The sequence below is a fragment of the Ambystoma mexicanum genome (genome assembly GCF_040938575.1).
Source record: "Ambystoma mexicanum isolate Mex_15411 chromosome 12 unlocalized genomic scaffold, UKY_AmexF1_1 Mex_chr12_unloc.1, whole genome shotgun sequence".
Lineage (NCBI taxonomy): Eukaryota > Metazoa > Chordata > Amphibia > Caudata > Ambystomatidae > Ambystoma > Ambystoma mexicanum.
In genome coordinates, this window is record NW_027182322.1 from 4,817,041 (window position 1) to 4,837,352 (window position 20,312).

Consider the following 20,312-nt stretch of genomic DNA (forward strand, 5'->3'; position numbering starts at 1 on the left):
GTATGCGGGCGAGAAGGGAAGGAGCATTGGTCATGCATCCCTGCATGAGGGTGAGACAGGGAGGAGATAAAATCCCTGTATGAAGCCAAGAGAACGAGGCGGCATGAACATGCATCCTTGTATGCAGGTGTGACATGGAGTCATCATGAACATGCATCCCTTTATAAGGACATAACATGGAGGACGCATGAACATGAATGCCTGAATTTTATGGTGGTGGCCTTCGGGTGATTTGGCACGTGCAATTGGTGAAGAGCACTTCTCCTGCGCAAAAAAATAAATTTACTATTAGCACCCCGGAGGGAGCCTCTGCACTTCTTATAGGGAGAAAACTCTGCAATGGAAGGGGACAGGGTCAATAACAGCTGTAAACTCTCACAAGACCATCACTGCTCTCACACTTTCCTGCTCTCAGGCTGGCGGGCCATTATCAGCCCTGGCTGCCGCACCATTGCCAGGTTTGTGTAACTATATTATTTCTAATTGGCTCCACTTTGATGACTTTCATTTGGATTCTGACTTGATTATTGAGATCTTAAATAAGTGACTGGGGATCAGGTGTCCACTTATTCTCATGGATAACATCACAACCAACCTTTAATTCAAACATGAGTCATGACATCACAGATGGAGTACAGCTTATGATAGAGGTGGAACGTCACATTGTAGCAGCCCAAGTAGCTCGCCGTGATCGTATAGTGGTTAGTACTCTGCGTTGTGGCCGCAGCAACCTCGGTTCGAATCCGAGTCACGACATTGCGGTGAGGCAATGTCACGGCAGTTGGGCAGATATTTTAGAATTTCCATTAATACATTGGCAATCTCTGTGGAGGACTGAAACAATTCGATATGTCCTGTTACTGTTATGAACCTTTTGTTTCTTTAATGCTCTTTGCACACTTTTTCATCGGGTGACTGTAATGTATTTCAACCAAATCTAATTAAGAGCGCATTATGTGGTGACATTTGCAGTACATGAAACATTATAACACTGCCATTTACGTCAATAACCACTAGCTTGATTAAGACATATGTATTGCAGCGACAGTATTTCCCAGTTACAAATGGGAATAAAAACAACATCCGCGAGGGATTGAACCAACGACATTTAACTGATGTTGCCAATGGAGCGCGTTACAGAGAGAGCGAGGTCCCGCCTTTACAGTCACACGCTGATGATAATACAGATGTTTAAATAAACAGGCATATCTGTGGACTTGTGGTCTTTCTAGATTGGGACTCATAGTCTAGTCCTAGGCTATTGTAGGCACTGGCGTATCTTTTAGTGGAATGAGAGGCATTCTGTAGTCGCGTGAAAGGACCTTTCAAGTCAATCTGATCTGTATTGTCCTGTGAAAAAAAGCGTTCTTAGACACAGTGAGGAGTTTTTGGGGATAATGGGAAAATCATTTCCAACTAAATGACAGGAATTTCTTAGTCCAATCATGAGGTGTGCTAGGCATTTTTATACTGTGGCGGAAAGAGAGAGAGTATAACAGTCATTATAAATAAAGGGCCAAGGAAGTGACAGTTTATGGAAGGAACAATTTGCACATAGTTTTAGAATGTGGTCAGAAGAAGGACAATGTGCTTACACATATGAAACATTAGAAGGTAGACATTATGGAAGCACATATATTTCTTTATTTTTATTGTATTTGGGGAGAGGGGGTTAATATAGCACGTACAATGTGGAAAAGTGCTTTCCATAGCACCTTGCAGGTGGGGGACATCTAGAGCTGTGCAGTAGCCACCCATGCCCCAGACGTCAAAGAGAACAAAAAGTTACACATGTTGGAAGTGAGGGTGAGACATTGAGGAGATATGATCCCCGTATGAAGCCGAGAAAAGGAGGAGGCGTGAACGTGCATCCATGTATGCAGGCGAGAAGGGAAGGAGCATTGGTCATGCATCCCTGCATGAGGGTGAGACAGGGAGGAGATATGATCCCCGTATGAAGCCGAGAGAAGGAGGAGGCGTGAACGTGCATCCATGTATGCGGGCGAGACAGGAAGGAGCACTGGTCATTCATTCCTGCATGAGGGTGAGACAGGGAGGAGATATGATCCCCGTATGAAGCCGAGAGAAGGAGGAGGCGTGAACGTGCATCCATGTATGCGGGCGAGACAGGAAGGAGCATTGGTCATGCATCCCTGCATGAGGGTGAGACAGGGAGGAGATATGATCCCCGTATGAAGCCGAGAGAAGGAGGAGGCGTGAACGTGCATCCATGTATGCGGGCGAGACGGGAAGGAGCATTGGTCATGCATCCCTTCCCGAGGGAGAGACAGGGAGGAGATAAAATCCCCGTATGAAGCCGAGAGATCGAGGAGACATGAACGTGCATCCATGTATGCGGGCGAGAAGGGAAGGAGCATTGGTCATGCATCCCTGCATGAGGGTGAGACAGGGAGGAGATAAAATCCCTGTATGAAGCCAAGAGAACGAGGCGGCATGAACATGCATCCTTGTATGCAGGTGTGACATGGAGTCATCATGAACATGCATCCCTTTATAAGGACATAACATGGAGGACGCATGAACATGAATGCCTGAATTTTATGGTGGTGGCCTTCGGGTGATTTGGCACGTGCAATTGGTGAAGAGCACTTCTCCTGCGCAAAAAAATAAATGTACTATTATCACCCCGGAGGGAGCCTCTGCACTTCTTATAGGGAGAAAACTCTGCAATGGAAGGGGACAGGGTCAATAACAGCTGTAAACTCTCACAAGACCATCACTGCTCTCACACTTTCCTGCTCTCAGGCTGGCGGGCCATTATCGGCCCTGGCTGCCGCACCATTGCCAGGTTTGTGTAACTATATTATTTCTAATTGGCTCCACTTTGATGACTTTCATTTGGATTCTGACTTGATTATTGAGATCTTAAATAAGTGACTGGGGATCAGGTGTCCACTTATTCTCATGGATAACATCACAGCCAACCTCTAATTCAAACATGAGTCATGACATCACAGATGGAGTACAGCTTATGATAGAGGTGGAACGTCACATTGTAGCAGCCCAAGTAGCTCGCCGTGATCGCATAGTGGTTAGTACTCTGCGTTGTGGCCGCAGCAACCTCGGTTGGAATCCGAGTCACGGCATTGCGGTGAGGCAATGTCACGGCAGTTGGTCAGATATTTTAGAATTTCCATTAATACATTGGCAATCTCTGTGGAGGACTGAAACAATTCGATATGTCCTGTTACTGTTATGAACCTTTTGTTTCTTTAATGCTCTTTGCACACTTTTTCATCGGGTGACTGTAATGTATTTCAACCAAATCTAATTAAGAGCACATTATGTGGTGACATTTGCAGTACATGAAACATTATAACACTGCCATTTACGTCAATAACCACTAGCTTGATTAAGACATATGTATTGCAGCGACAGTATTTCCCAGTTACAAATGGGAATAAAAACAACATCCGCGAGGGATTGAACCAACGACATTTAACTGATGTTGCCAATGGAGCGCGTTACAGAGAGCGCGAAGTCCCACCTTTACAGTCACACGCTGATGATAATACAGATGTTTAAATACACAGGCATATCTGTGGACTTGTGGTCTTTCTACATTGGGACTCATAGTCTAGTCCTAGGCTATTGTAGGCACTGGCGTATCTTTTAGTGGAATGAGAGGCATTCTGTAGTCGCATGAAAGGACCTTTCAAGTCAATCTGATCTGTATTGTCCTGTGAAAAAAAGCGTTCTTAGACACAGTGAGGAGTTTTTGGGGATAATGGGAAAATCATTTCCAACTAAATGACAGGAATTTCTTAGTCCAATCATGAGGTGTGCTAGGCTTTTTTATACTGTGGCGGAAAGAGAGAGAGTATAACAGTCATTATAAATAAAGGGCCAAGGAAGTGACAGTTTATGGAAGGAACAATTTGCACATAGTTTTAGAATGTGGTCAGGAGGAGGACAATGTGCTTACACATATGAAACATTAGAAGGTAGACATTATGGAAGCACATATATTTCTTTATTTTTATTGTATTTGGGGTGAGGGGGTTAATATAGCACGTCCAATGTGGAAAAGTGCTTTCCATAGCAACTTGCAGGTGGGCGACATCTAGATCTGTGCAGTAGCCACCCATGCCCCAGATGTCAAAGAGAACAAGAAGTTACACATGTTGGAAGTGAGGGTGAGACATTGAGGAGATATGATCCCCGTATGAAGCCGAGAGAAGGAGGAGGCGTGAACGTGCATCCATGTATGCAGGCGAGAAGGGAAGGAGCATTGGTCATGCATCCCTGCATGAGGATGAGACAGGGAGGAGATATGATCCCCGTATGAAGCCGAGAGAAGGAGGAGGCTTGAACGTGCATCCATGTATGCGGGCGAGACAGGAAGGAGCGTTAGTCATGCATCCCTGCATGAGGGTGAGACAGGGAGGAGATATGATCCCCGTATAAAGCCGAGAGAAGGAGGAGGCGTGAACGTGCATCCATGTATGCAGGCGAGAAGGGAAGGAGCATTGGTCATGCATCCCTGCATGAGGGTGAGACAGGGAGGAGATATGATCCCCGTATGAAGCCGAGAGAAGGAGGAGGCGTGAACGTGCATCCATGTATGCGGGCGAGACAGGAAGGAGCATTGGTCATGCATCCCTGCATGAGGGTGAGACAGGGAGGAGATATGATCCCCGTATGAAGCCGAGAGAAGGAGGATGCGTGAACGTGCATCCATGTATGCGGGCGAGACGGGAAGGAGCATTGGTCATGCATCCCTTCCTGAGGGTGAGACAGGGAGGAGATAAAATCCCCGTATGAAGCCGAGAGAACGAGAAGACATGAACGTGCATCCATGTATGCGGGCGAGAAGGGAAGGAGCATTGGTCATGCATCCCTGCATGAGGGTGAGACAGGGAGGAGATAAAATCCCTTTATGAAGCCAAGAGAACGAGGCGGCATGAACATGCATCCTTGTATGCAGATGTGACATGGAGTCATCATGAACATGCATCCCTTTATAAGGACATAACATGGAGGACGCATGAACATGAATGCCTGAATTTTATGGTGGTGGCCTTTGGGTGATTTGGCACGTGCAATTGGTGAAGAGCACTTCTCCTGCGCAAAAAAATAAATGTACTATTAGCACCCCGGAGGGAGCCTCTGCACTTCTTATAGGGAGAAAACTCTGCAATGGAAGGGGACAGGTTCAATAACAGCTGTAAACTCTCACAAGACCATCACTGCTCTCACACTTTCCTGCTCTCAGGCTGGCGGGCCATTATCAGCCCTGGCTGCCGCACCATTGCCAGTTTTGTGTAACTATATTATTTCTAATTGGCTCCACTTTGATGACTTTCATTTGGATTCTGACTTGATTATTGAGATCTTAAATAAGTGACTGGGGATCAGGTGTCCACTTATTCTCATGGATAACATCACAACCAACCTTTAATTCAAACATGAGTCATGACATCACAGATGGAGTACAGCTTATGATAGAGGTGGAACGTCACATTGTAGCAGCCCAAGTAGCTCGCCGTGATCATATAGTGGTTAGTACTCTGTGTTGTGGCCGCAGCAACCTCGGTTCGAATCTGAGTCACGGCATTGCGGTGAGGCAATGTCACGGCAGTTGGGCAGATATTTTAGAATTTCCATTAATACATTGGCAATCTCTGTGGAGGACTGAAACAATTCGATATGTCCTGTTACTGTTATGAACCTTTTGTCTCTTTAATGCTCTTTGCACACTTTTTCATCGGGTGACTGTAATGTATTTCAACCAAATCTAATTAAGAGCGCATTATGTGGTGACATTTGCAGTACATGAAACATTATAACACTGCCATTTACGTCAATAACCACTAGCTTGATTAAGACATATGTATTGCAGCGACAGTATTTCCCAGTTACAAATGGGAATAAAAACAACATCCGCGAGGGATTGAGCCAACGACATTTAACTGATGTTGCCAATGGAGCGCGTTACAGAGAGCGCGAAGTCCCGCCTTTACAGTCACACGCTGATGATAATACAGATGTTTAAATAAACAGGCATATCTGTGGACTTGTGGTCTTTCTACATTGGGACTCATAGTCTAGTCCTAGGCTATTGTAGGCACTGGCGTATCTTTTAGTGGAATGAGAGGCATTCTGTAGTCGCGTGAAAGGACCTTTCAAGTCAATCTGATCTGTATTGTCCTGTGAAAAAAAGCGTTCTTAGACACAGTGAGGAGTTTTTGGGGATAATGGGAAAATCATTTCCAACTAAATGACAGGAATTTCTTAGTCCAATCATGAGGTGTGCTAGGCTTTTTTATACTGTGGCGGAAAGAGAGAGAGTATAACAGTCATTATAAATAAAGGGCCAAGGAAGTGACAGTTAATGGAAGGAACAATTTGCACATAGTTTTAGAATGTGGTCAGGAGGAGGACAATGTGCTTACACATATGAAACATTAGAAGGTAGACATTATGGAAGCACATATATTTCTTTATTTTTATTGTATTTGGGGAGAGGGGGTTAATATAGCACGTACAATGTGGAAAAGTGCTTTCCATAGCACCTTGCAGGTGGGCGACATCTAGAGCTGTGCAGTAGCCACCCATGCCCCAGACGTCAAAGAGAACAAGAAGTTACACATGTTGGAAGTGAGGGTGAGACATTGAGGAGATATGATCCCCGTATGAAGCCGAGAGAAGGAGGAGGCGTGAACGTGCATCCATGTATGCGGGCGAGACAGGAAGGAGCGTTGGTCATGCATCCCTGCATGAGGGTGAGACAGGGAGGAGATATGATCCCCGTATGAAGCCGAGAGAAGGAGGAGGCGTGAACGTGCATTCATGTATGCAGGCGAGAAGGGAAGGAGCATTGGTCATGCATCCCTGCATGAGGGTGAGACAGGGAGGAGATATGATCCCCGTATGAAGCGGAGAGAAGGAGGAGGCGTGAACGTGCATCCATGTATGCGGGCGAGACAGGAAGGAGCATTGGTCATGCATCCCTGCATGAGGGTGAGACAGGGAGGAGATATGATCCCCGTATGAAGCCGAGAGAAGGAGGAGGCGTGAACGTGCATCCATGTATGCGGGCGAGACGGGAAGGAGCATTGGTCATGCATCCCTTCCTGAGGGTGAGACAGGGAGGAGATAAAATCCCCGTATGAAGCTGAGAGAACGAGGAGACATGAACGTGCATCCATGTATGCGGGCGAGAAGGGAAGGAGCATTGGTCATGCATCCCTGCATGAGGGTGAGACAGGGAGGAGATAAAATCCCTGTATGAAGCCAAGAGAACGAGGCGGCATGAACATGCATCCTTGTATGCAGGTGTGACATGGAGTCATCATGAACATGCATCCCTTTATAAGGACATAACATGGAGGACGCATGAACATGAATGCCTGAATTTTATGGTGGTGGCCTTCGGGTGATTTGGCACGTGCAATTGGTGAAGAGCACTTCTCCTGCGCAAAAAAATAAATTTACTATTAGCACCCCGGAGGGAGCCTCTGCACTTCTTATAGGGAGAAAACTCTGCAATGGAAGGGGACAGGGTCAATAACAGCTGTAAACTCTCACAAGACCATCACTGCTCTCACACTTTCCTGCTCTCAGGCTGGCGGGCCATTATCAGCCCTGGCTGCCGCACCATTGCCAGGTTTGTGTAACTATATTATTTCTAATTGGCTCCACTTTGATGACTTTCATTTGGATTCTGACTTGATTATTGAGATCTTAAATAAGTGACTGGGGATCAGGTGTCCACTTATTCTCATGGATAACATCACAACCAACCTTTAATTCAAACATGAGTCATGACATCACAGATGGAGTACAGCTTATGATAGAGGTGGAACGTCACATTGTAGCAGCCCAAGTAGCTCGCCGTGATCGTATAGTGGTTAGTACTCTGCGTTGTGGCCGCAGCAACCCCGGTTCGAATCCGAGTCACGACATTGCGGTGAGGCAATGTCACGGCAGTTGGGCAGATATTTTAGAATTTCCATTAATACATTGGCAATCTCTGTGGAGGACTGAAACAATTCGATATGTCCTGTTACTGTTATGAACCTTTTGTTTCTTTAATGCTCTTTGCACACTTTTTCATCGGGTGACTGTAATGTATTTCAACCAAATCTAATTAAGAGCGCATTATGTGGTGACATTTGCAGTACATGAAACATTATAACACTGCCATTTACGTCAATAACCACTAGCTTGATTAAGACATATGTATTGCAGCGACAGTATTTCCCAGTTACAAATGGGAATAAAAACAACATCCGCGAGGGATTGAACCAACGACATTTAACTGATGTTGCCAATGGAGCGCGTTACAGAGAGAGCGAGGTCCCGCCTTTACAGTCACACGCTGATGATAATACAGATGTTTAAATAAACAGGCATATCTGTGGACTTGTGGTCTTTCTACATTGGGACTCATAGTCTAGTCCTAGGCTATTGTAGGCAATGGCGTATCTTTTAGTGGAATGAGAGGCATTCTGTAGTCGCGTGAAAGGACCTTTCAAGTCAATCTGATCTGTATTGTCCTGTGAAAAAAAGCGTTCTTAGACACAGTGAGGAGTTTTTGGGGATAATGGGAAAATCATTTCCAACTAAATGACAGGAATTTCTTAGTCCAATCATGAGGTGTGCTAGGCATTTTTATACTGTGGCGGAAAGAGAGAGAGTATAACAGTCATTATAAATAAAGGGCCAAGGAAGTGACAGTTTATGGAAGGAACAATTTGCACATAGTTTTAGAATGTGGTCAGAAGAAGGACAATGTGCTTACACATATGAAACATTAGAAGGTAGACATTATGGAAGCACATATATTTCTTTATTTTTATTGTATTTGGGGAGAGGGGGTTAATATAGCACGTACAATGTGGAAAAGTGCTTTCCATAGCACCTTGCAGGTGGGGGACATCTAGAGCTGTGCAGTAGCCACCCATGCCCCAGACGTCAAAGAGAACAAAAAGTTACACATGTTGGAAGTGAGGGTGAGACATTGAGGAGATATGATCCCCGTATGAAGCCGAGAAAAGGAGGAGGCGTGAACGTGCATCCATGTATGCAGGCGAGAAGGGAAGGAGCATTGGTCATGCATCCCTGCATGAGGGTGAGACAGGGAGGAGATATGATCCCCGTATGAAGCCGAGAGAAGGAGGAGGCGTGAACGTGCATCCATGTATGCGGGCGAGACAGGAAGGAGCACTGGTCATTCATTCCTGCATGAGGGTGAGACAGGGAGGAGATATGATCCCCGTATGAAGCCGAGAGAAGGAGGAGGCGTGAACGTGCATCCATGTATGCGGGCGAGACAGGAAGGAGCATTGGTCATGCATCCCTGCATGAGGGTGAGACAGGGAGGAGATATGATCCCCGTATGAAGCCGAGAGAAGGAGGAGGCGTGAACGTGCATCCATGTATGCGGGCGAGACGGGAAGGAGCATTGGTCATGCATCCCTTCCCGAGGGAGAGACAGGGAGGAGATAAAATCCCCGTATGAAGCTGAGAGATCGAGGAGACATGAACGTGCATCCATGTATGCGGGCGAGAAGGGAAGGAGCATTGGTCATGCATCCCTGCATGAGGGTGAGACAGGGAGGAGATAAAATCCCTGTATGAAGCCAAGAGAACGAGGCGGCATGAACATGCATCCTTGTATGCAGGTGTGACATGGAGTCATCATGAACATGCATCCCTTTATAAGGACATAACATGGAGGACGCATGAACATGAATGCCTGAATTTTATGGTGGTGGCCTTCGGGTGATTTGGCACGTGCAATTGGTGAAGAGCACTTCTCCTGCGCAAAAAAATAAATGTACTATTAGCACCCAGGAGGGAGCCTCTGCACTTCTTATAGGGAGAAAACTCTGCAATGGAAGGGGACAGAGTCAATAACAGCTGTAAACTCTCACAAGACCATCACTGCTCTCACACTTTCCTGCTCTCAGGCTGGCGGGCCATTATCGGCCCTGGCTGCCGCACCATTGCCAGGTTTGTGTAACTATATTATTTCTAATTGGCTCCACTTTGATGACTTTCATTTGGATTCTGACTTGATTATTGAGATCTTAAATAAGTGACTGGGGATCAGGTGTCCACTTATTCTCATGGATAACATCACAGCCAACCTTTAATTCAAACATGAGTCATGACATCACAGATGGAGTACAGCTTATGATAGAGGTGGAACGACACATTGTAGCAGCCCAAGTAGCTTGCCGTGATTGTATAGTGGTTAGTACTCTGCGTTGTGGCCGCAGCAACCTCGGTTCGGATCCGAGTCACGGCATTGCGGTGAGGCAATGTCACGGCAGTTGGGCAGATATTTTAGAATTTCCATTAATACATTGGCAATCTCTGTGGAGGACTGAAACAATTCGATATGTCCTGTTACTGTTATGAACCTTTTGTTTCTTTAATGCTCTTTGCACACTTTTTCATCGGGTGACTGTAATGTATTTCAACCAAATCTAATTAAGAGCACATTATGTGGTGACATTTGCAGTACATGAAACATTATAACACTGCCATTTACGTCAATAACCACTAGCTTGATTAAGACATATGTATTGCAGCGACAGTATTTCCCAGTTACAAATGGGAATAAAAACAACATCCGCGAGGGATTGAACCAACGACATTTAACTGATGTTGCCAATGGAGCGCGTTACAGAGAGCGCGAAGTCCCACCTTTACAGTCACACGCTGATGATAATACAGATGTTTAAATACACAGGCATATCTGTGGACTTGTGGTCTTTCTACATTGGGACTCATAGTCTAGTCCTAGGCTATTGTAGGCACTGGCGTATCTTTTAGTGGAATGAGAGGCATTCTGTAGTCGCATGAAAGGACCTTTCAAGTCAATCTGATCTGTATTGTCCTGTGAAAAAAAGCGTTCTTAGACACAGTGAGGAGTTTTTGGGGATAATGGGAAAATCATTTCCAACTAAATGACAGGAATTTCTTAGTCCAATCATGAGGTGTGCTAGGCTTTTTTATACTGTGGCGGAAAGAGAGAGAGTATAACAGTCATTATAAATAAAGGGCCAAGGAAGTGACAGTTTATGGAAGGAACAATTTGCACATAGTTTTAGAATGTGGTCAGGAGGAGGACAATGTGCTTACACATATGAAACATTAGAAGGTAGACATTATGGAAGCACATATATTTCTTTATTTTTATTGTATTTGGGGAGAGGGGGTTAATATAGCACGTCCAATGTGGAAAAGTGCTTTCCATAGCACCTTGCAGGTGGGCGACATCTAGAGCTGTGCAGTAGCCACCCATGCCCCAGACGTCAAAGAGAATAAGAAGTTACACATGTTGGAAGTGAGGGTGAGACATTGAGGAGATATGATCCCCATATGAAGCCGAGAGAAGGAGGAGGCGTGAACGTGCATCCATGTATGCAGGCGAGAAGGGAAGGAGCATTGGTCATGCATCCCTGCATGAGGGTGAGACAGGGAGGAGATATGATCCCCGTATGAAGCCGAGAGAAGGAGGAGGCGTGAACGTGCATCCATGTATGCGGGCGAGACAGGAAGGAGCGTTGTTCATGCATCCCTGCATGAGGGTGAGACAGGGAGGAGATATGATCCCCGTATGGAGCCGAGAGAAGGAGGAGGCGTGAACGTGCATCCATGTATTTAGGCGAGAAGGGAAGGAGCATTGGTCATGCATCCCTGCATGAGGGTGAGACAGCGAGGAGATATGATCCCCGTATGAAGCCGAGAGAAGGAGGAGGCGTGAACGTGCATCCATGTATGCGGGCGAGACAGGAAGGAGCATTGGTCATGCATCCCTGCATGAGGGTGAGACAGGGAGGAGATATGATCCCCGTATGAAGCCGAGAGAAGGAGGAGGCGTGAACGTGCATCCATGTATGCGGGCGAGACGGGAAGGAGCATTGGTCATGCATCCCTTCCTGAGGGTGAGACAGGGAGGAGATAAAATCCCCGTATGAAGCCGAGAGAACGAGGAGACATGAACGTGCATCCATGTATGCGGGCGAGAAGGGAAGGAGCATTGGTCATGCATACCTGCATGAGGGTGAGACAGGGAGGAGATAAAATCCCTGTATGAAGCCAAGAGAACGAGGCGGCATGAACATGCATCCTTGTATGCAGGTGTGACATGGAGTCATCATGAACATGCATCCCTTTATAAGGACATAACATGGAGGACGCATGAACATGAATGCCTGAATTTTATGGTGGTGGCCTTCGGGTGATTTGGCACGTGCAATTGGTGAAGAGCACTTCTCCTGCGCAAAAAAATAAATTTACTATTAGCACACCGGAGGGAGCCTCTGCACTTCTTATAGGGAGAAAACTCTGCAATGGAAGGGGACAGGGTCAATAACAGCTGTAAACTCTCACAAGACCATCACTGCTCTCACACTTTCCTGCTCTCAGGCTGGCGGGCCATTATCGGCCCTGGCTGCCGCACCATTGCCAGGTTTGTGTAACTATATTATTTCTAATTGGCTCCACTTTGATGACTTTCATTTGGATTCTGACTTGATTATTGAGATCTTAAATAAGTGACTGGGGATCAGGTGTCCTCTTATTCTCATGGATAACATCACAACCAACCTTTAATTCAAACATGAGTCATGACATCACAGATGGAGTACAGCTTATGATAGAGGTGGAACGTCACATTGTAGCAGCCAAAGTAGCTCACCGTGATCGTATAGTGGTTAGTACTCTGCGTTGTGGCCGCAGCAACCTCGGTTCGAATCCGAGTCACGGCATTGCGGTGAGGCAATGTCACGGCAGTTGGGCAGATATTTTAGAATTTCCATTAATACATTGGCAATCTCTGTGGAGGACTGAAACAATTCGATATGTCCTGTTACTGTTATGAACCTTTTGTTTCTTTAATGCTCTTTGCACACTTTTTCATCGGGTGACTGTAATGTATTTCAACCAAATCTAATTAAGAGCGCATTATATGGTGACATTTGCAGTACATGAAACATTATAACACTGCCATTTACGTCAATAACCACTAGCTTTATTAAGACATATGTATTGCAGCGACAGTATTTCCCAGTTACAAATGGGAATAAAAACAACATCCGCGAGGGATTGAACCAACGACATTTAACTGATGTTGCCAATGGAGCGCGTTACAGAGAGCGCGAGGTCCCGCCTTTACAGTCACACGCTGATGATAATACAGATGTTTAAATAAACAGGCATATCTGTGGACTTGTGGTCTTTCTACATTGGGACTCATAGTCTAGTCCTAGGCTATTGTAGGCACTGGCGTATCTTTTAGTGGAATGAGAGGCATTCTGTAGTCGCGTGAAAGGACCTTTCAAGTCAATCTGATCTGTATTGTCCTGTGAAAAAAAGCGTTCTTAGACACAGTGAGGAGTTTTTGGGGATAATGGGAAAATCATTTCCAACTAAATGACAGGAATTTCTTAGTCCAATCATGAGGTGTGCTAGGCTTTTTTATACTGTGGCGGAAAGAGAGAGAGTATAACAGTCATTATAAATAAAGGGCCAAGGAAGTGACAGTTTATGGAAGGAACAATTTGCACATAGTTTTAGAATGTGGTCAGGAGGAGGACAATGTGCTTACACATATGAAACATTAGAAGGTAGACATTATGGAAGCACATATATTTCTTTATTTTTATTGTATTTGGGGAGAGGGGGTTAATATAGCACGTCCAATGTGGAAAAGTGCTTTCCATAGCACCTTGCAGGTGGGCGACATCTAGAGCTGTGCAGTAGCCACCCATGCCCCAGACGTCAAAGAGAACAAGAAGTTACACATGTTGGAAGTGAGGGTGAGACATTGAGGAGATATGATCCCCGTATGAAGCCGAGAGAAGGAGGAGGCGTGAACGTGCATCCATGTATGCAGGCGAGAAGGGAAGGAGCATTGGTCATGCATCCCTGCATGAGGGTGAGACAGGGAGGAGATATGATCCCCGTATGAAGCCGAGAGAAGGAGGAGGCATGAACGTGCATCCATGTATGCGGGCGAGAAGGGAAGGAGCATTGGTCATGCATCCCTGCATGAGGGTGAGACAGGGAGGAGATTTGATCCCCGTATGAAGCCGAGAGAAGGAGGAGGCGTGAACGTGCATCCATGTATGCGGGCGAGACAGGAAGGAGCATTGGTCATGCATCCCTGCATGAGGGTGAGACAGGGAGGAGATATGATCCCCGTATGAAGCCGAGAGAAGGAGGAGGCGTGAACGTGCATCCATGTATGCGGGCGAGACAGGAAGGAGCATTGGTCATGCATCCCTGCATGAGGGTGAGACAGGGAGGAGATATGATCCCCGTATGAAGCCGAGAGAAGGAGGAGGCGTGAACGTGCATCCATGTATGCAGGCGAGAAGGAAAGGAGCATTGGTCATGCATCCCTGCATGAGGGTGAGACAGGGAGGAGATATGATCCCTGTATGAAGCCGAGAGAAGGAGGAGGCGTGAACGTGCATCCATGTATGCGGGCGAGATGGGAAGGAGCATTGGTCATGCATCCCTTCCTGAGGGTGAGACAGGGAGGAGATAAAATCCCCGTATGAAGCCGAGAGAACGAGGAGACATGAACGTGCATCCTTGTATGCAGGCGAGAAGGGAAGGAGCATTGGTCATGCATCCCTGCATGAGGGTGAGACAGGGAGGAGATAAAATCCCTGTATGAAGCCAAGAGAACGAGGCGGCATGAACATGCATCCTTGTATGCAGTTGTGACATGGAGTCATCATGAACATGCATCCCTTTATAAGGACATAACATGGAGGACGCATGAACATGAATGCCTGAATTTTATGGTGGTGGCCTTCGGGTGATTTGGCACGTGCAATTGGTGAAGAGCACTTCTCCTGCGCAAAAAAATAAATTTACTATTAGCACCCCGGAGGGAGCCTCTGCACTTCTTATAGGGAGAAAACTCTGCAATGGAAGGGGACAGGGTCAATAACAGCTGTAAACTCTCACAAGACCATCACTGCTCTCACACTTTCCTGCTCTCAGGCTGGCGGGCCATTATCGGCCCTGGCTGCCGCACCATTGCCAGGTTTGTGTAACTATATTATTTCTAATTGGCTCCACTTTGATGACTTTCATTTGGATTCTGACTTGATTATTGAGATCTTAAATAAGTGACTGGGGATCAGGTGTCCACTTATTCTCATGGATAACATCACAACCAACCTTTAATTCAAACATGAGTCATGACATCACAGATGGAGTACAGCTTATGATAGAGGTGGAACGTCACATTGTAGCGGTCCAAGTAGCTCGCTGTGATCGTATAGTGGTTAGTACTCTGCGTTGTGGCCGCAGCAACCTCGGTTTGAATCCGAGTCACGGCATTGCGGTGAGGCAATGTCACGGCAGTTGGGCAGATATTTTAGAATTTCCATTAATACATTGGCAATCTCTGTGGAGGACTGAAACAATTCGATATGTCCTGTTACTGTTATGAACCTTTTGTTTCTTTAATGCTCTTTGCACACTTTTTCATCGGGTGACTGTAATGTATTTCAACCAAATCTAATAAAGAGCGCATTATGTGGTGCCATTTGCCGTACATGAAACATTATAACACTGCCATTTACGTCAATAACCACTAGCTTGATTAAGACATATGTATTGCAGCGACAGTATTTCCCAGTTACAAATGGGAATAAAAACAACATCCGCGAGGGATTGAACCAACAACATTTAACTGATGTTGCCAATGGAGCGCTTTACAGAGAGCGCGAGGTCCCGCCTTTACAGTCACACGCTGATGATAATACAGATGTTTAAATAAACAGGCATATCTGTGGACTTGTGGTCTTTCTACATTGGGACTCATAGTCTAGTCCTAGGCTATTGTAGGCACTGGTGTATCTTTTAGTGGAATGAGAGGCATTCTGTAGTCGCGTGAAAGGACCTTTCAAGTAAATCTGATCTGTATTGTCCTGTGAAAAAAAGCGTTCTTAGACACAGTGAGGAGTTTTTGGGGATAATGGGAAAATCATTTCCAACTAAATGACAGGAATTTCTTAGTCCAATCATGAGGTGTGCTAGGCTTTTTTATACTGTGGCGGAAAGAGAGAGAGTATAACAGTCATTATAAATAAAGGGCCAAGGAAGTGACAGTTTATGGAAGGAACAATTTGCACATAGTTTTAGAATGTGGTCAGGAGGAGGACAATGTGCTTACACATATGAAACATTAGAAGGTAGACATTATGGAAGCACATATATTTCTTTATTTTTATTGTATTTGGGGAGAGGGGGTTAATATAGCACGTCCAATGTGGAAAAGTGCTTTCCATAGCACCTTGCAGGTGGGCGACATCTAGAGCTGTGCAGTAGCCACCCATGCCCCAGACGTCAAAGAGAACAAGAAGTTACACATGTTGGAAGTGAGGGTGAGACATTGAGGAGATATGATCCCCGTATGAAGCCGAGAGAAGGAGGAGGCGTGAACGTGCATCCATGTATGCAGGCGAGAAGGGAAGGAGCATTGGTCATGCATCCCTGCATGAGGGTGAGACAGGGAGGAGATATGATCCCCGTATGAAGCCGAGAGAAGGAGGAGGCGTGAACGTGCATCCATGTATGCGGGCGAGACAGGAAGGAGCGTTGGTCATGCATCCCTGCATGAGGGTGAGACAGGGAGGAGATATGATCCCCGTATGAAGCCGAGAGAAGGAGGAGGCGTGAACGTGCATCCATGTATGCAGGCGAGAAGGGAAGGAGCATTGGTCATGCATCCCTGCATGAGGGTGAGACAGGGAGGAGATATGATCCCCGTATGAAGCCGAGAGAAGGAGGAGGCGTGAACGTGCATCCATGTATGCGGGCGAGACAGGAAGGATTATTGGTCATGCATCCCTGCATGAGGGTGAGACAGGGAGGAGATATGATCCCCGTATGAAGCCGAGAGAAGGAGGAGGCGTGAACGTGCATCCATGTATGCGGGCGAGACGGGAAGGAGCATTGGTCATGCATCCCTTCCTGAGGGTGAGACAGGGAGGAGATAAAATCCCTGTATGAAGCCGAGAGAACGAGAAGACATGAACGTGCATCATTGTATGCGGGCGAGAAGGGAAGGAGCATTGGTCTTGCATCCCTGCATGAGGGTGAGACAGGGAGGAGATAAAATCCCTGTATGAAGCCAAGAGAACGAGGCGGCATGAACATGCATCCTTGTATGCAGGTGTGACATGGAGTCATCATGAACATGCATCCCTTTATAAGGACATAACATGGAGGACGCATGAACATGATTGCCTGAATTTTATGGTGGTGGCCTTCGGGTGATTTGGCACGTGCAATTGGCGAAGAGCACTTCTCCTGTGCAAAAAAATAAATTTACTATTAGCACCCCGGAGGGAGCCTCTGCACTTCTTATAGGGAGAAAACTCTGCAATGGAAGGGGACAGGGTCAATAACAGCTGTAAACTCTCACAAGACCATCACTGCTCTCACACTTTCCTGCTCTCAGGCTGGCGGGCCATTATCGGCCCTGGCTGCCGCACCATTGCCAGGTTTGTGTAACTATATTATTTCTAATTGGCTCCACTTTGATGACTTTCATTTGGATTCTGACTTGATTATTGAGATCTTAAATAAGTGACTGGGGATCAGGTGTCCACTTATTCTCATGGATAACATCACAACCAACCTTTAATTCAAACATGAGTCATGACATCACAGATGGAGTACAGCTTATGATAGAGGTGGAACGTCACATTGTAGCAGCCCAAGTAGCTCGCCGTGATCGTATAGTGGTTAGTACTCTGCGTTGTGGCCGCAGCAACCTCGGTTCGATTCCGAGTCACGGCATTGCGGTGAGGCAATGTCACAGCAGTTGGGCAGATATTTTAGAATTTCCATTAATACATTGGCAATCTCTGTGGAGGACTGAAACAATTTGATATGTCCTGTTACAGTTATGAACCTTTTGTTTCTTTAATGCTCTCTGCACACTTTTTCATGGGTGACTGTAATGTATTTCAACCAAATCTAATTAAGAGTGCATTATGTGGTGACATTTGCAGTACATGAAACATTATAACACTGCCATTTACGTCAATAACCACTAGCTTGATTAAGACATATGTATTGCAGCGACAGTATTTCCCAGTTACAAATGGGAATAAAAACAACATCCGCGAGGGATTGAACCAACGACATTTAACTGATGTTGCCAATGGAGCGCGTTACAGAGAGCGCAAGGTCCCGCCTTTACAGTCACACGCTGATGATAATACAGATGTTTAAATAAACAGGCATATCTGTGGACTTGTGGTCTTTCTACATTGGGACTCATAGTCTAGTCCTAGGCTATTGTAGGCACTGGCGTATCTTTGAGTGGAATGAGAGGCGTTCTGTAGTCGCGTGAAAGGACCTTTCAAGTCAATCTGATCTGTATTGTCCTGTGAAAAAAAGCGTTCTTAGACACAGTGAGGAGTTTTTGGGGATAATGGGAAAATCATTTCCAACTAAATGACAGGAATTTCTTAGTCCAATCATGAGGTGTGCTAGGCTTTTTTATACTTTGGCGGAAAGAGAGAGAGTATAACAGTCATTATAAATAAAGGGCCAAGGAAGTGACAGTTTATGGAAGGAACAATTTGCACATAGTTTTAGAATGTGGTCAGGAGGAGGACAATGTGCTTACACATATGAAACATTAGAAGGTAGACATTATGGAAGCACATATATTTCTTTATTTTTATTGTATTTGGGGAGAGGGGGTTAATATAGCACGTCCAATGTGGAAAAGTGCTTTCCATAGCACCTTGCAGGTGGGCGACATCTAGAGCTGTGCAGTAGCCACCCATGCCCCAGACGTCAAAGAGAACAAGAAGTTACACATGTTGGAAGTGAGGGTAAGACATTGAGGAGATATGATCCCCGTATGAAGCCGAGAGAAGGAGGAGGCGTGAACGTGAATCCATGTATGCAGGCGAGAAGGGAAGGAGCATTGGACATGCATCCCTGCATGAGGGTGAGACAGGGAGGAGATATGATCCCCGTATGAAGCCGAGAGAAGGAGGAGGCGTGAACGTGCATCCATGTATGCGGGCGAGACAGGAAGGAGCGTTGGTCATGCATCCCTGCATGAGGGTGAGACAGGGAGGAGATATGATCGCGTATGAAGCCGAGAGAAGGAGGAGGCGTGAATGTGCATCCATGTATGCAGGCGAGAAGGGAAGGAGCATTGGTCATGCATCCCTGCATGAGGGTGAGACAGGGAGGAGATATGATCCCCGTATGAAGCCGAGAGAAGGAGGAGGCGTGAACGTGCATCCATGTATGCGGGCGAGACGGGAAGGAGCATTGGTCATGCATCCCTTCCTGAGGGTGAGACAGGGAGGAGATAAAATCCCCGTATGAAGCCGAGAGAACGAGAAGACATGAACGTGCATCATTGTATGCGGGCGAGAAGGGATTGAGCATTGGTCATGCATCCCTGCATGAGGGTGAGACAGGGAGGAGATAAAATCCCTGTATGAAGCCAAGAGAACGAGGCGGCATGAACATGCATCCTTGTATGCAGGTGTGACATGGAGTCATCATGAACATGCATCCCTTTATAAGGACATAACATGGAGGACGCATGAACATGAATGCCTGAATTTTATGGTGGTGGCCTTCGGGTGATTTGGCACGTGCAATTGGTGAAGAGCACTTCTCCTGCGCAAAAAAATAAATGTACTATTAGCACCCCGGAGGGAGCCTCTGCACTTCTTATAGGGAGAAAACTCTGCAATGGAAGGGGACAGGGTCAATAACAGCTGTAAACTCTCACAAGACCATCACTGCTCTCACACTTTCCTGCTCTCAGGCTGGCGGGCCATTATCGGCCCTGGCTGCCGCACTATTGCCAGGTTTGTGTAACTATATTATTTCTAATTGGCTCCACTTTGATGACTTTCATTTGGATTCTGACTTGATTATTGAGATCTTAAATAAGTGACTGGGGATCAGGTGTCCACTTATTCTCATGGATAACATCACAGCCAACCTTTAATTCAAACATGAGTCATGACATCACAGATGGAGTACAGCTTATGATAGAGGTGGAACGTCACACTGTAGCAGCCCAAGTAGCTCGCCGTGATCGCATAGTGGTTAGTACTCTGCGTTGTGGCCGCAGCAACCTCGGTTCGAATCCGAGTCACGGCATTGCGGTGAGGCAATGTCACGGCAGTTGGGCAGATATTTTAGAATTTCCATTAATACATTGGCAATCTCTGTGGAGGACTGAAACAATTCGATATGTCCTGTTACTGTTATGAACCTTTTGTTTCTTTAATGCTCTTTGCACACTTTTTCATCGG

The 20,312-nt window shown here is 46.1% G+C and overlaps 2 non-coding genes across 2 annotated transcripts; both read left to right on the top strand.

Annotated features, from left to right (window-relative positions):
• The first annotated feature begins 684 nt into the window (after nt 1-684).
• Nucleotides 685-756, top strand: TRNAH-GUG (transfer RNA histidin (anticodon GUG)). The gene has a single exon. It is a non-coding gene; the product is annotated as a tRNA-His (tRNA).
• A 16,980-nt stretch (nt 757-17,736) lies between these two features.
• TRNAH-GUG (transfer RNA histidin (anticodon GUG)) lies at nt 17,737-17,808 on the top strand. Its single transcript has one exon. It is a non-coding gene; the product is annotated as a tRNA-His (tRNA).
• Nucleotides 17,809-20,312: the final 2,504 nt, after the last annotated feature.